The following is a 15,967-nucleotide window of genomic DNA, read 5'->3' as shown; positions in this document are numbered from 1 at the left end:
GTGAAGCACTTTGGAAAATGAAAGCATTGTACAAATATAAATTTCTTACATTAATTAGCTATCATATTTTAATTCTGGATAGTGTAAGAAGAGGCTATTATCTCACAAAATTCTGTAATTCTTCCATAATGGAATTTTAAGGAATTGATCACTACAGATTGAATATTGCTTTAAGGTTTCAAACATTATTTTTATATATATAATTTAATATTGAGTAATCCCCTCCTCCCCCAAAATCATGCCACCACATGACCAACGAAGAACCAAGTAGAAATACTTCTATAAAAATGAATTTCAGTCAAGAGTATAATAAAATGATGGAAAACTTCACCTATTGAAATAGCTGTTAATGCATAATTAGTTCAGTTGGTAGGGAAATTCCAGCATATGGTCGTCTTGCTATTATTTCACATTTCTATGGATTTCCAGTGCATTTTTTGAAGTTTTTCTAGGGCCTATACATAAACAGAAGGGCCACATGAGTATTTTTTGAAATAAAAAGCCAAATTTGACATAGTGTCACTGATAAAGGACAGGAAAAGTTATAATATGCAAACTCTAATCAATAGAAAGCTGCTGGAGTGGCTATATTAAAGTCAAAGTGTACATTAGAACATGGAAAGTAACAAGGCAAGGGGATTGATAGTGTTGCTCATGTCTTCTTTATCTTTACTGATTTTATGCCTACTTATTCTATCATTTACTGAGAGTGGAATGTTGAAATATCCAACTATAATTGTGTATTTGCCTAAGTCTCCTTTTAATTCTATTCATTTCTGTTTCACGTATTTTGAAGCTCTGTTTTTTTAGGTACATAAACATTTATGATTGTTATGTGCTGTTGATGAATTGACTCCTTCATCATCTATTATCATTAATAGATGGAGAAAAAGTATTTGGCAAAGTCCATCAACATGCATTCATGATAAAAATACTCAACAAACTAAGAAGGAAAATTCCTCAACTTCATAGAGAGCGTGTATGAAAAGACCACAACTGACATCATAATTATGATAAAAGACTGAAAACTTTCCACCTAAGATCAGGAACAAGGGAAAGATGTTCACACTTGCCACTTCTATTCAAAATTGAAGTGCTAACTAGGGCTATTAGGCAAGAAAAAGAAATTAAATCTGTGGAATCAGTTGATACAACTGCGCATTGTGGGAAGACAGGTTCAGGGTGCAACAGAAACTTTCAGCAAATGATCTATTTATTACTTGCACAGCATAAAGAGTCCAGAAGGGCAAAAACCTCTTTGTACTCACATAGCACAAAAAGTCCAAAAGATCAGGGGAGGAAGTCCCATCATGGCTTCTCTCCCGGGGTGATCAAAGCTGCTTGGGTGGGGGTCAGTAGGTGGCAGCTCCACACACCCCATTTCATTTCAGAGAAGAGAGACTAATGTATCTCTTTATTACTTACATAGCTCAAAGAGTCCAAAAGAGCAGGAGAATAAATGCCATCATGGCCAAACTCCCAGGGTGGCCAAAACTGCTCAGGTGGGGTCAGTAGATGGCAGCTGCACATTCCTCACTTTGCATGCACTGGAGAAGAGAAACAAATCTATACTGTTAGAGTGTGGTTTTTATCTACCTCAAGGGGAGGGGGCCCTGTCGTTAAAAATTCCTGCCTTGATTAACATCTGCGGCTGCTTGTTCCCAGTTTCTGGGTTTAAGTTCCAGCTGGGCTTTTTCATTAGACTTATTAACATTTCTCCCGGCTGTGAAATGACACACAAGAAAAAAGGAGGTGAGTATAGCAGAAGGCCAGAGGATGGCCACTTAGCATGTATCCTATGATTTCCCCAGAGAAGGAGGTAGGGGTAGGTGAGGTCTTGGTGATGGATACTTACAGGTGTCTGTGACTTCCCTAACAGCATTCAGATTGGAAAGGAAGGAGTAAAACTAACTTTATTCTCAGATAATATGATCTTGAACATAGAAAATTCTGAGGAATCCATAAAAAACTACTAGAACTAATAAATGAAATCAGCGAGTTTGCAAAATACAAAATCAACATATAAAATCAATTGTATATCCATATATTAGCAGTGAATACTCCCAAGAGGAAATTAAGAAAACAATTCCACTTACAATACTATCAAAAAGAATAAAATATTTATGAATAAATTTAACAAAATAAGTGTAAGACCAGTACACAGAAAATGACAAAAATTGTTCAAAGAAATTAAAGATAATCTAAGTAATAAATTAAAGATAACCTTCATGGATCAGAAGACTTAATGCTGTCAAGATGACAATACCCCCCAAATCGATCCATATACTCAATGCATTCTCTATAAAAATTCCAACTGCCCTTTTTTTTCAGAAATGGATAATATGATCCTAAAATTCGACATAATTATAATGTCTTTCTCTTTGTTTAATGTCAGTGTCCCCCCACTAGTCCATAGGCTCCATGTTTGTCTCTCATTCACTGCTGATTCCACAGATCCTAGCCCTGTACCTGGCATAAACTAAGCACTCAATAAATAATACCTGTTGAACAAAAAATTTAAAAATACCAGACATTAGGACATCCTTAAATGAATTTTGGGAATCTGGTTCAACAAATCCATCTGGAAGAGAGGACATGGAAAACATAGTGTGTCAGTTTGAATGCATTGTGTCTCCCAAAACACCATTATCTTTGATGCAGTGTTTTGTGGGCAGACGTATTAGTGTTGATTAGATTGTAATTCTTTGAGAGTTTCCATGGAGATGCGACCTGCCCAACTGTAGGTGATAACTCTGATTGGATGATTTTCATGGAGGTGTGGCCCTGCCCAGTCAGCATAGGCCTTTATTAGTTTTCTGGAGCACTATATAAGTTCAGACAGAAAGAGCAAGCTTGCTACAGCCAAGAGGGACACTTTGAAGAATGCACAGGAGCTGAGAGAGGAGCTGCAGTTTACAGAGACATTTTGGAAATGGCCTTTGAAAGCAGACTTTTGCTTCAGAGAAGCTAAGAGAGGACAAATGCCCCAAGAGCAACTGAGAGTGACATTTTGGAGAGAAGCTGCAACCTAGAGAGGAACATCCTGGGAGAAAGCAATTTTGAAACCAGAACTCTGGAGCAGATGCCAGCCATGTGCCTTCCCAGCTAACAGAGGTTTTTCGGACACCAATGGCCATCCTCCAGTGAAGGTACATGATTGTTGATGGACATTTTATGGCCTTAAGACTGTAACTGTGTAACCAAATAAATGCCCTTTATAAAAGCCAATCCATTTCAGGTGTTTTGCATTCTGGCAGCATTAGCAAACCAGAACACATAGTAACCTCCAATGCTTCTGAGCAAGGAGTATTTCTATCCTGACTTACCCCACCCCTAAGGAGATTCATCATTGTCCTATTTAGCCAAGGTCCTTTAAGATCTGTGGCAGAAGTTCTTAGCCTGGGGTCTATGAATAGGGTCAGGTAGATCATGAAACTTCTGAAATTGTATAAAATATGTTTCAGTATGTTCATCTGTGCATTTTTTCTAGGGAGAAGCTTCAGAGCTTTCATCAGATTCTCAAAGGAGTTCATGACCTGGGAAAGGTTAAGAATCACTCATTGGAGGATCCTTCTGTTTTGGTTTGCATTTGCTAAAGCTGCTGAAATGCAATATACCAGAAATGGGTTAGCTTTTTTTAATGCATTTTTGAATTGTGAACTTTACTATATATATGTGTGTGTGTGTGTGTGTGTGTGTGTGTGTGTGTGTGTATATATTAGTGATAACCTTCAAAGCATGATTTAACAAGTAGTTAGCAAATTTCAAAGAATGTCATGGGTCACAGTTTCACTTCAGCTATTTCCATCATTGTAAAATATAACATACACACAGAAAGCTATTAATTTTTGATGTACAGTTCAACAAGCAGATACATGGGTAATTTCAAAAATTGTTATGGGTTACAGCTTCACAGTTTCAGTTCTTTCCTTGTTATGCAATATAGGGAATATACAGAAAGGTGAAGACTTTCAAAGCACAATTCAACCAGTAGCTATAGAGCAAATTTCAAGGGATGCTATAGGCTACAGTTCCACATGTCATTTACCTCCTTCCAGCTATTCCAACACCCCAGCATCTGAAATATATATATATATATATATATATATATATATATATATATATAAAAAGTTTCAGTATTCGTAGACCTTTGTTAAATCTTATCTTGTTTGTTGCTATCCCTTCCTCTCACTTAATCCCTTTCTCCATCTTCAGGGGTGTCTTGGCAGTGAGCACCCTAACTTGTTCACATTGAAAAGGGATGTTGACAGTATGGGGAAGGGGGCTGCATCTGATTATTGTTCTTAAAGAGGCTATTGCCTCTGGGTTTTAGTACTTGTATGGCATAGGAACATTCTGGTAGATTTAAGTTTCTGAGAGAGAAAACTTAGCAAGTGAATATTTTTTAGAATCTCAGGTTAGGGACCTAGATATTTGGGGACTACTTTTGGTAAGGGCATGACATACTGTGGCCATTTGGGATGTCCAGCTGGAGCTTGCATAAGAGAAACCTCCAGGGTAGCCTCTAGACTCTAGTTGGGATCTCTTGGTCATTGTGAACTCAGCTTGTTACCTTTCTTTTTTTTTTCTCCCTTTTTGGTCAAGTAGGCATTTTCAATCCCCCTCTTTCAGGGCCAGGCTCATTCCTGGGTGCCATGTCCCATGTCACCAGGGAGATTCATTCCCCTGGGAGTCATGTCCCTCATGGGGGGGTGGTTAATGAATCTATTTGCTGAGTTGGGCTTAGAGAGAGAAAGGCCACATCTGAGCAACAAAAGAGGTTCCCTGGAGGTGCCTCTTAGGCATAATTATAGGAGGGCTCAGCCTCCCATTTACAATCCTAAGTTTCACAAGAGCATGCCTCAAGTTGAGGGCTTGATTTATTAAGTAGTGGGTTCCTTAATACGTATTCTATATTGGTTGGTTTTTAACAATGGGGCTTTATTAGGTTACAAATTACAATTCTAAGGCCATGAAAATGTCCAAATTAAGGCATCAACAAGAAGATGCCTTCTCTGAAGAAAGGCTCCTGGCATCTGGGATTCCTCTGTCACATGGGAAGGCACATGGCTGGTGTCTGCTGATCCTTTGCTCCCAGGTTTCATTGCTTTCAGCTTCTGATTCCAGTGGCCTTCTCTCTGAGCATCTGTAGATTCTCCCTTAGCATCTCTGGGGTGTTTCTCTCTCCAAGCTCTCTCCAAATGTCTCTGCCTCTCATAAAGGACCCACCTTGAATGGGCTGGGTCACATCTCAATTGAAACAACCTTATCAAAGGGTCCCATTCACAAGAATGGCTTAAAATAAACTAGAGGAAGGGATAGCAACAGACCAGATAGAATTTAACAAAGGATTATGAATACTGAATCTCTATATAATTTTCTTTTTCTTAGTTGCTAGGATATTAGAATAACTAGAAGGAAAGAACTGAAATGGTGGAACTGTAACCCATAACATTCTTTGAAATTTTCTATGTAGCTACTTGTTAAATTGTAATTTGAAAGTTATCAACTTTTTGTATATATGTTATATTTCACAATAAAGAAATAACTGAAAATGTGTAACTGTAACCCATAACATTCTCTGAAATTTGCTCTCTAACTACTTGTTAAATTGCACTTGGAAAGTTCTCACTTTTATGTAGATATGTTATATTTCACAATAAAAAAAAGGATGGATTAAAAGAACATGACCTTTTCTGGGGTATAAAATAGCTCCAAACCAGCACACCTTCCCTGGGATTTAGGCCATCCAGCAGTCCTGAACTTCTCTAATTAAAATGCAATTGGAAGGGTGGGGCAAGATGGCAGACTGGTGAGCTGTATGTTTTAGTTACTCCTCCAGGAAAGTAGGTAGAAAGGCAGGAACTGCATGGACTGGACACCACGGAGCAATCTGACTTTGGGCATACTTCATACAACACTCATGAAAACGTCGAACTGCTGAGATCACCGAAATCTGTAAGTTTTTGTGGCCAGGGGACCCGCGCCCCTCCCTGCCAGGCTCAGTACCTTGGGAGGAGGGGCTGTCAGCTCCGGGAAGGAGAAGGGAGAACTGCAGTGGCAGCCCTTATCGGAAACTCATTCTACTGATCCAAACTCCAACCATAGATAGACTGAGACCAGACACCAGAGAATCTGAGAGCAGCCAGCCCAGCAGAGAGGAGACAGACATAGAAAAAAACAGCACGAAAAACTCCAAAATAAAAGAGGAGGATTTTTGGAGTTCTGGTGAACATAGAAAGGGGAAGGGCAGAGCTCAGGCCCTCAGGCTCATATGCAAATCCCGAAGAAAAGCTGATCTCTCTGCCCTGTGGAACTTTCCTTAATGGCCCTAATTGCTTTGTCTCTTAGCATTTCAATAACCCATTAGATCTGTGAGGAGGGCCCTTTTTTTTTTTTTTAAAATCCTTTTTTCTTTTTGTAAAACAATTACTCTAAGAAGCCCAATACAGAAAGCTTCAAAGACTTGCAATTTGGGCAGGTCAAGACAAGAGCAGAACTAAGAGAGCTCTGAGACAAAAGGCAATAATCCAGTGGCTGAGAAATTTCACTAAACACCACAACTTCCCAAGAAAAGGGGGGTGTCCGCTCACAGCCATCATCCTGGTGGACAGGAAACACTCCTGCCCATCGCCAGCCCCATAGCCCAGAGCTGCCCCAGACAACCCAGTGTGATGGAAGTGCTTCAAATAACAGGCACACTCCACAAAACTGGGCGTGGACATTAGCCTTCCCTGCAACCTCAGCTGATTGTCCCAGAGTTGGGAAGGTGGAGCAGTGTGAATTAACAAAGCCCCATTCAGCCATCATTTCAGCAGACTGGGAGCCTCCCTACACAGCCCAGCAGCCCAGAACCGCCCTGGGGGGACGGCACTCACCTGTGACATAGCACAGTCATCCCTCAACAGAGGACCAGGGGGTGCACGGCCTGGAAGAGGGACCCACTTACAAGTCTCAGGAGCCATACGCCAATACCAAGGACTTGTGGGTCAGTGGCAGAGACAAACTGTGGCAGGACTAAACTGAAGGATTAGACTATTGCAGCAGATTTAAAACTCCAGGATCACCAGGGAGATTTGATTGGTAGAGCCACCCCCCCTCCCTGACTGCCCAGAAACACGCCCCATATACAGGGCAGGCAACACCAACTACACACGCAAGCTTGGTACACCAATTGGACCCCACAAGACTCACTCCCCCACTCACCACAAAGGCAGAGCAGGGGAGAACTGACTTGTGGAGAACAGGTGGCTCGTGGACGCCACCTGCTGGTTAGTTAGAGAAAGTGTACTCCACGAAGCTGTAGATCTGATAAATTAGAGATAAGGACTTCAATTGGTCTACACATCCTAAAAGAACCCTATCAAGTTCAGCAAATGCCAAGAGGCCAAAAACAACAGAAAATTATAAAGCATATGAAAAAACCAGACGATATGGATAACCCAAGCCCAAGCACCCAAATCAAAAGATCAGAAGACACACAGCACCTGGAGCAGCTACTCAAAGAACTAAAGATGAACAATGAGACCATAGTACAGAATACAAAGGATATCAAGAAGACCCTAGAAGAGCATAAAGAAGACATTGCAAGACTAAATAAAAAAATAGATGATCTTATGGAAATTAAAGAAACTGTTGACCAAATTAAAAAGATTCTGGACACTCATAGTACAAGACTAGAGGAAGTTGAACAACGAATCAGTGACCTGGAAGATGACAGAATGGAAAATGAAAGCATAAAAGAAAGAATGGGGAAAAAAATTGAAACAATCGAAACGGACCTCAGGGATATGATAGATAATATAAAACGTCCTAATATAAGACTCATTGGTGTTCCAGAAGGGGAAGAAAAGGGTAAAGGTCTAGAAAGAGTTTTCAAAGAAATTGTTGGGGAAAACTTCCCAAATCTTCTAAACAACATAAATACACAAATCATAAATGCCCAGCAAACTCCAAATAGAATAAATCCAAATAAACCCACTCCGAGACATATTCTGATCACACTGTCAAACACGGAAGAGAAGGAGCAAGTTCTGAAAGCAGCAAGAGAAAAGCAATTCACAACATACAAAGGAAGCAGCATAAGACTAAGTAGTGACTACTCAGCAGCCACTATGGAGGCAAGAAGGCAGTGGCATGATATATTTAAAATTCTGAGTGAGAAAAATTTCCAGCCAAGAATACTTTATCCAGCAAAGCTCTCCTTCAAATTTGAGGGAGAGCTTAAATTTTTCACAGACAAACAAATGCTGAGAGAATTTGCTAACAAGAGACCTGCCCTACTGGAGATACTAAAGGGAGCCCTACAGACAGAGAAACAAAGAAAGGACAGAGAGACCTGGAGAAAGGTTCAGTACTAAAGAGATTCGGTATGGGTACAATAAAGGATATTAATAGACAGAGGGGAAAAATATATATGACAAACATAAACCAAAGGATAAGATGGCTGATTCAAGAAATGCCTTCACGGTTATAACATTGAACGTAAATGGATTAAACTCCCCAATTAAAAGATATAGATTCGCAGAATGGATCAAAAAAATGAACCATCAATATGTTGCATACAAGAGACTCATCTTAGACACAGGGACACAAAGAAACTGAAAGTGAAAGGATGGAAAAAAATATTTCATGCAAGCTACAGCCAAAAGAAAGCAGGTGTAGCAATATTAATCTCAGATAAAATAGACTTTAAATGCAGGGATGTTTTGAGAGACAAAGAAGGCCACTACATACTAATAAAAGGGGCAATTCAACAAGAAGAAATAACAATCATAAATGTCTATGCACCCAATCAAGGTGCCACAAAATACATGAGAGAAACACTGGCAAAACTAAAGGAAGCAATTGATGTTTCCACAATAATTGTGGGAGACTTCAACACATCACTCTCTCCTATAGATAGATCAACCAGGCAAAGGACCAATAAGGAAATTGAAAACCTAAACAATCTGATAAATGAATTAGATTTAACAGACATATACAGGACATTACATCCCAAATCACCAGGATACACATACTTTTCTAGTGCTCACGGAAGTTTCTCCAGAATAGATCATATGCTGGGACATAAAACAAGCCTCAGTAAATTTAAAAAGATTGAAATTATTCAAAGCACATTCTCTGACCACAATGGAATACAATTAGAAGTCAATAACCATCAGAGACTTAGAAAATTCACAAATACCTGGAGGTTAAACAACACACTCCTAAACAATCAGTGGGTTAAAGAAGAAATAGCAAGAGAAATTGCTAAATATATAGAGACGAATGAAAATGAGAATACAACATACCAAAACCTATGGGATGCAGCAGAAGCAGTGCTGAGGGGGAAATTTATAGCACTAAACGCATATATTAAAAAGGAAGAAAGAGCCAAAATCAAAGAACTAATGGATCAACTGAAGAAGCTAGAAAATGAACAGCAAACCAATCCTAAACCAAGTAGAAGAAAAGAAATAACAAGGATTAAAGCAGAAATAAATGACATAGAGAACAAAAAAACAATAGAGAGGATAAAAAACACCAAAAGTTGGTTCTTTGAGAAGATCAACAAGATTGACAAGCCCCTAGCTAGACTGACAAAATCAAAAAGAGAGAAGACCCATATAAACAAAATAATGAATGAAAAAGGTGACATAACTGCAGATCCTGAAGAAATTAAAAAAATTATAAGAGGATACTATGAACAACTGTATGGCAACAAACTGGATAATGTAGAGGAAATGGACAATTTCCTGGAAACATATGAACAACCTAGACTGACCAGAGAAGAAATACAAGACCTCAATCAACCCATCACAAGCAAAGAGATCCAATCAGTCATCAAAAATCTTCCCACAAATAAATGCCCAGGGCCAGATGGCTTCACAGGGGAATTCTACCAAACTTTCCAGAAAGAGCTGACACCAATCTTACTCAAACTCTTTCAAAACATTGAAGAAAATGGAACACTACCTAACTCATTTTATGACGCTAACATCAATCTAATACCAAAACCAGGCAAAGATGCTACAAAAAAAGGAAAGTTACCGGCCAATCTCCCTAATGAATATAGATGCAAAAATCCTCAACAAAATACTTGCAAATAGAATCCAAAGACACATTAAAAAAATCATACACCATGACCAAGTGGGGTTCATTCCAGGCATGCAAGGATGGTTCAACATAAGAAAATCAATCAACGTATTACAACACATTAACAAGTCAAAAGGGAAAAATCAATTGATCATCTCAATAGATGCTGAAAAAGCATTTGAAAAAATCCAACATCCGTTTTTGATAAAAACACTTCAAAAGGTAGGAATTGAAGCAAACTTCCTCAATATGATAAAGAGCATATATGAAAAACCCACAGCCAGCATAGTACTCAATGGTGAGAGACTGAAAGCCTTCCCTCTAAGATCAGGAACAAGACAAGGATGCCCGCTGTCACCACTGTTATTCAACATTGTGCTGGAAGTGCTAGCCAGGGCAATCCGGCAAGACAAAGAAATAAAAGGCATCCAAATTGGAAAAGAAGAAGTAAAACTGTCATTGTTTGCAGATGATATGATCTTATATCTGGAAAACCCTGAGAAATCGATGATACAGCTACTAGAGCTAATAAACAAATTTAGCAAAGTAGCGGGATACAAGATTAATGCACATAAGTCAGTAATGTTTCTATATGCTAGAAATGAACAAACTGAAGAGATACTCAAGAAAAAGATACCATTTTCAATAGCAACTAAAAAAATCAAGTACCTAGGAATAAACTTAACCAAAGATGTAAAAGACCTATACAAAGAAAACTACCTAACTCTACTAAAAGAAATAGAAGCGGACCTTAAAAGATGGAAAAATATTCCATGTTCATGGTTAGGAAGGCTAAATGTCATTAAGATGTCAATTCTACCCAAACTCATCTACAGATTCAATGCAATCCCAATCAAAATTCCAACAACCTACTTTGCAGACTTGGAAAAGCTAGTTATCAAATTTATTTGGAAAGGAAAGATGCCTCGAATTGCTAGACACTCTAAAAAAGAGAAACGAAGTGGGAGGACTTACACTCCCTGACTTTGAAGCTTATTATAAAGCCACAGTTGCCAAAACAGCATGGTACTGGCACAAAGATAGACATATAGATCAATGGAATTGAATTGAGAATTCAGAGATAGACCCTCAGATCTATGGCCGACTGATCTTTGATAAGGCCCCCAAAGTCACTGAACTGAGCCATAATGGTCTTTTCAACAAATGGGGCTGGGAGAGTTGGATATCCATATCCAAAAGAATGAAAGAGGACCCCTACCTCACCCCCTACACAAAAATTAACTCAAAATGGACCAAAGATCTCAATATAAAAGAAAGTACCATAAAACTCCTAGAAGATAATGTAGGAAAACATCTTCAAGACCTTGTGTTAGGCGGCCACTTCCTAGACTTTACACCCAAAGCACAAGCAACAAAAGAGAAAATAGATAAATGGGAACTCCTCAAGCTTAGAAGTTTCTGCACCTCAAAGGAATTTCTCAAAAAGGTAAAGAGGCAGCCAACTCAATGGGAAAAAATTTTTGGAAACCATGTATCTGACAAAAGACTGATATCTTGCATATATAAAGAAATCCTACAACTCAATGACAATAGTACAGACAGCCCAATTATAAAATGGGCAAAAGATATGAAAAGACAGTTCTCTGAAGAGGAAATACAAATGGCCAAGAAACACATGAAAAAATGTTCAGCTTCATTAGCTATTAGAGAGATGCAAATTAACACCACAATGAGATATCATCTAACACCTATTAGAGTGGCTGCCATTAAACAAACAGGAAACTACAAATGCTGGAGGGGATGTGGAGAAACTGGAACTCTTATTCATTGTTGGTGGGACTGTATAATGGTTCAGCCACTCTGGAAGTCGGTCTGGCAGTTCCTTAGAAAACTAGATATAGAGTTACCATTCGATCCAGCGACTGCACTTCTCGGTATATACCCGGAAGATCGGAAAGCAGTGACACGAACAGATATCTGCACGCCAATGTTCATAGCCCCATTATTCACAATTGCTAAGAGATGGAAACAACCCAAATGTCCTTCAACAGATGAGTGGATAAATAAAATGTGGTATATACACACGATGGAATACTACACGGGAGTAAGAAGGAACGACCTCGTGAAACATATGACAACATGGATGAACCTTGAAGACATAATGCTGAGCGAAAGAAGCCAGGCACAGAAAGAGAAATATTATATGCTACCACTAATGTGAACTTTGAAAAATGTAAAACGAATGGTTTATAATGTAGAATGTAGGGGAACTAGCAATAGAGAGCAATTAAGGAAGGGGGAACAATAATCCAAGAAGAACAGATAAGCTATTTAACGTTCTGGGGATGCCCAGGAATGACTATGGTCTGTTAATTTCTGATGGATATAGTAGGAGCAAGTGCACAGAAATGTTGCTATATTAGGTAACTTCCTTGGGGTAAAGTAGGAACATGTTGGAAGTAAAGCAGTTATCTTAGGTTAGTTGTCTTTTTCTTACTCCCTTGTTATGGTCTCTTTGAAATGTTCTTTTATTGTATGTTTTTGTTTTTTGTTTTTTGTTTGTTTTTTTTTTTTTGTTTGTTTTTTAATTTTTTTTTTTCCATGCAGTTGATTTAAAAAGGAAGAACAGGTTGAAAAAAAAAAACCAGGAAAAAAATATGTAGTGCCCCCTTGAGGAGCCTGTGGAGAATGCAGGGGTATTGGCCTACCCCACCTCCATGGTTGCTAACATGACCACAGACATAGGGGACTGGTTGTTTGATGGGTTGAGCCCTGTACCATAGGTTTTACCCTTGGGAAGACGGTTGCTGCAAAGGAGAGGCTAGGCCTCCCTATAATTGTGCCTAAGAGCCTCCTCCCGAATACCTCTTTGTTGGTCAGATGTGGCCCTCTCTCTCTAGCTAAGCCAACTTGAAAGGTGAAATCACTGCCCTCCCCCCTACGTGGGATCAGACACCCAGGGGAGTGAATCTCCCTGGCAATGTGGAATATGACTCCCGGGGAGGAATGTAGACCTGGCATCGTGGGACGGAGAACATCTTCTTGACCAAAAGGGGGATGTGAAAGGAAATGAACTAAGCTTCAGTGGCAGAGAGATTCCAAAAGGAGCCGAGAGGTCACTCTGGTGGGCACTCTTACACACAATTTAGACAATCCTTTTTAGGTTCTAAAGAATTGGGGTAGCTGGTGGTGGATACCTGAAACTATCAAACTACAACCCAGAACCCATGAATCTCGAAGACAATTGTATAAAAATGTAGCTTATGAGGGGTGACAATGGGATTGGGAAAACCATAAGGACCACACTCCACTTTGTCTAGTTTATGGTTGGATGAGTAGAAAAATAGGGGAAGGAAACAAACAGACAAAGGTACCCAGTGTTCTTTTTTACTTCAATTGCTCTTTTTCACTTTAATTATTATTCTTGTTATTTTTGTGTGTGTGCTAATGAAGGTGTCAGGGATTGATTTAGGTGATGAATGTACAACTATGTAATGGTACTGTGAACAATCGATTGTACGATTTGTTTTGTATGACTGTGTGGTATGTGAATATATCTCAATAAAATGAAGATAAAAAAAATAAAATGTAATTGGAAAACATAGTGGAAGCAACTGTTTCCTTAGAGCTTTCCTTGGAGCTCTGAACAGACCTGCTTGAGCTTCCCTGGTTTGGGGCACCTTATTGGTATTATATAATGTATTTTAAATCCTGCCAAGACCTACTCTGTCCCCGTTACCTATATAGGTTTTATTTCCTGCTACCATAATGGTGTTTACCTCCTAATCCTTGATTCTGAGTAGATCTGTACCAATATCATGACCTATGCGGATGTCACCAGCATATCCTTTTGTCTGACTCAATTCTGTCAGGGCTCTTCGCTAATTCCAGATTAATTGACCAGGAGAATTATGGTGTCAATGACAAAGAAAGTAATGTATGGGTGGGGGAAGAATCAATTCAAAGTAAGATGATGAGTTTCTTCTTAGAATAGTTAAGTAATGGTGGGGCATTCAAGTAGAAACCGCCAACAGATAAAGATGTGGAACTGTGTACAGCACATGGCCAAGCTTGAAATACTTATTTGGGTTACAGATTGGTGGCTCTATTGACTTGTTTTTCTGGCCTTCACAATGTTGATTTGTTTCTTATTTTAATTGTTTTCCATCATTTAAACCTGAGAAATTTAACCCCAAATCCTAGATTTATGGCTTCTCTTGAGAACTGCAGAGAGGTGGGCCACACTGAGCTCAAATTCCAGCATGTCAACAGCGAGATAGAACTAAATAACAGCCGACTTTACTGGCTATGCAGTTAATTCTAGTCCCTGCCACTCACTCCAAACTGTCTTCCTGACACTGAGGCCAAGTGTGGTTTGTTAGTTTTCTTGATCCTTAAGCTGTGGTTTCCCCTAGAGTAGAGAAATATTTCCTTATACTGAGTCATTTATGTTGACTGCATGGTCCCTATGAGCATTCGAATTTGTGACCTCATGGCCTAAGACTGATGAACCTCGGGAAAACCCAATTAGGGAACTGGAAGAGGAAGAAAATTGCTTGAAGAAGATCAAGAAAGAAAAGTCATATAGGTGAGATTGTAAAGAGGAGGACACTGCAATAACTAATGGAGAAGGATCCTTGAGGAAGCAGAAGTAATGGGATAAGAGCATGAGTGGAACAATTTTCCTTGGAAAAGAAGTTGCCAGGATAATTTGAGACAAGGCTCTCAGAATTCAAAAGAGATCCAGGCTACCATCATTATTTTTGATATATTAAAAAAATAACAAAGACATGTCAAAACAGGGTTTAAATATAGTAAGATGTTGTTGTAGCCCATGAGGGCTTTGCCAGTCTAGAGGCCAAAGAAGACACTGGGTATTGTCTGATACTTGAACTTTTATTCAGGGCTTACCAACAGGGTGGGAAGTTGGTATAGAGATCATGACGGTTCTCTCACGCCAGTCAGGCCTCGCACTCGCAGGGAAGTTGACCGCACGCTTCAAGAAGTGGCCAGTGGGTTATAAGGGTTTAAGACAAAGACATTCCTAAAGGTAGGAGAGCACAGACACGGGAACAGGGTCCTGTGACATGGGGGTGATGCAGGAAGGGGAGGAAAATTATAGGATGGGGCTTTGTAGATAACCTCAAGAGTGATAACATTTGGGAGCCAGGAAGCAGGTAGACTAGATTAATATTTGATGGTGGGAGGTCTGGAGTACATTTACATTTTGCTCTTTTGTGAGACCAAGAATTTCTCACCTCCTGCTTACTTCCCTTTTTACGTTTTAAAGTTACATTTTAAGGTTAATTTATGCTTTTCTCTTTACTGGCTTACAAAGACGATAGGTTAAACATTAGCTGCCCAGGTCGCACAGACTGCTGTGCGATGACGAGTTCTGCAAGCCTGTTTGCTCAGGCCAGGGGCTGCCACAGATGCTTTAAATGTTTATATGTAACATATTGGCATTTCTTACATCACCACAACTCCTCCATAATGTAATATAATGAAATATATTCACAAAATAAAATATTTGAAAATGTAATCAATAAGGTACTCTATATTCTATGGTCCAATACTAGGACGCAATTTTGAAGTTGCCTGATGAATGGCATTTTCTTCATTTTTGTCAGTTTATGTCTGGAACTGAATGTACAAACTTATCTAAGAAAACATGAAAAGTTTAAATACAGAGACCTTCACAAATGTGAGACTTGGCCAAAATGATTCTTCCTCTTAGAGATGTAGGGATTCTGAAACAGTAAGAATAGAAGGAGTGGAGGGAATGGGTATAATAGTCTTTTATTAGATATATATTTTGTGAATATAGATTTTTATATCATAAAGGAGACTTAAAATTTGGTAATCAATAATAAGTCTAGTAATCCAGCTTCTCCTTTTATTATAGATGAGGAAACTCAGAGAGCTAGTG

Source organism: Choloepus didactylus, chromosome X, assembly GCF_015220235.1.
Source record: "Choloepus didactylus isolate mChoDid1 chromosome X, mChoDid1.pri, whole genome shotgun sequence".
Classification (NCBI taxonomy): Eukaryota; Metazoa; Chordata; class Mammalia; order Pilosa; family Megalonychidae; genus Choloepus; species Choloepus didactylus.
The sequence above is the reverse complement of the archived record's forward strand: the minus strand, read 5'-3'. Positions refer to the sequence as shown.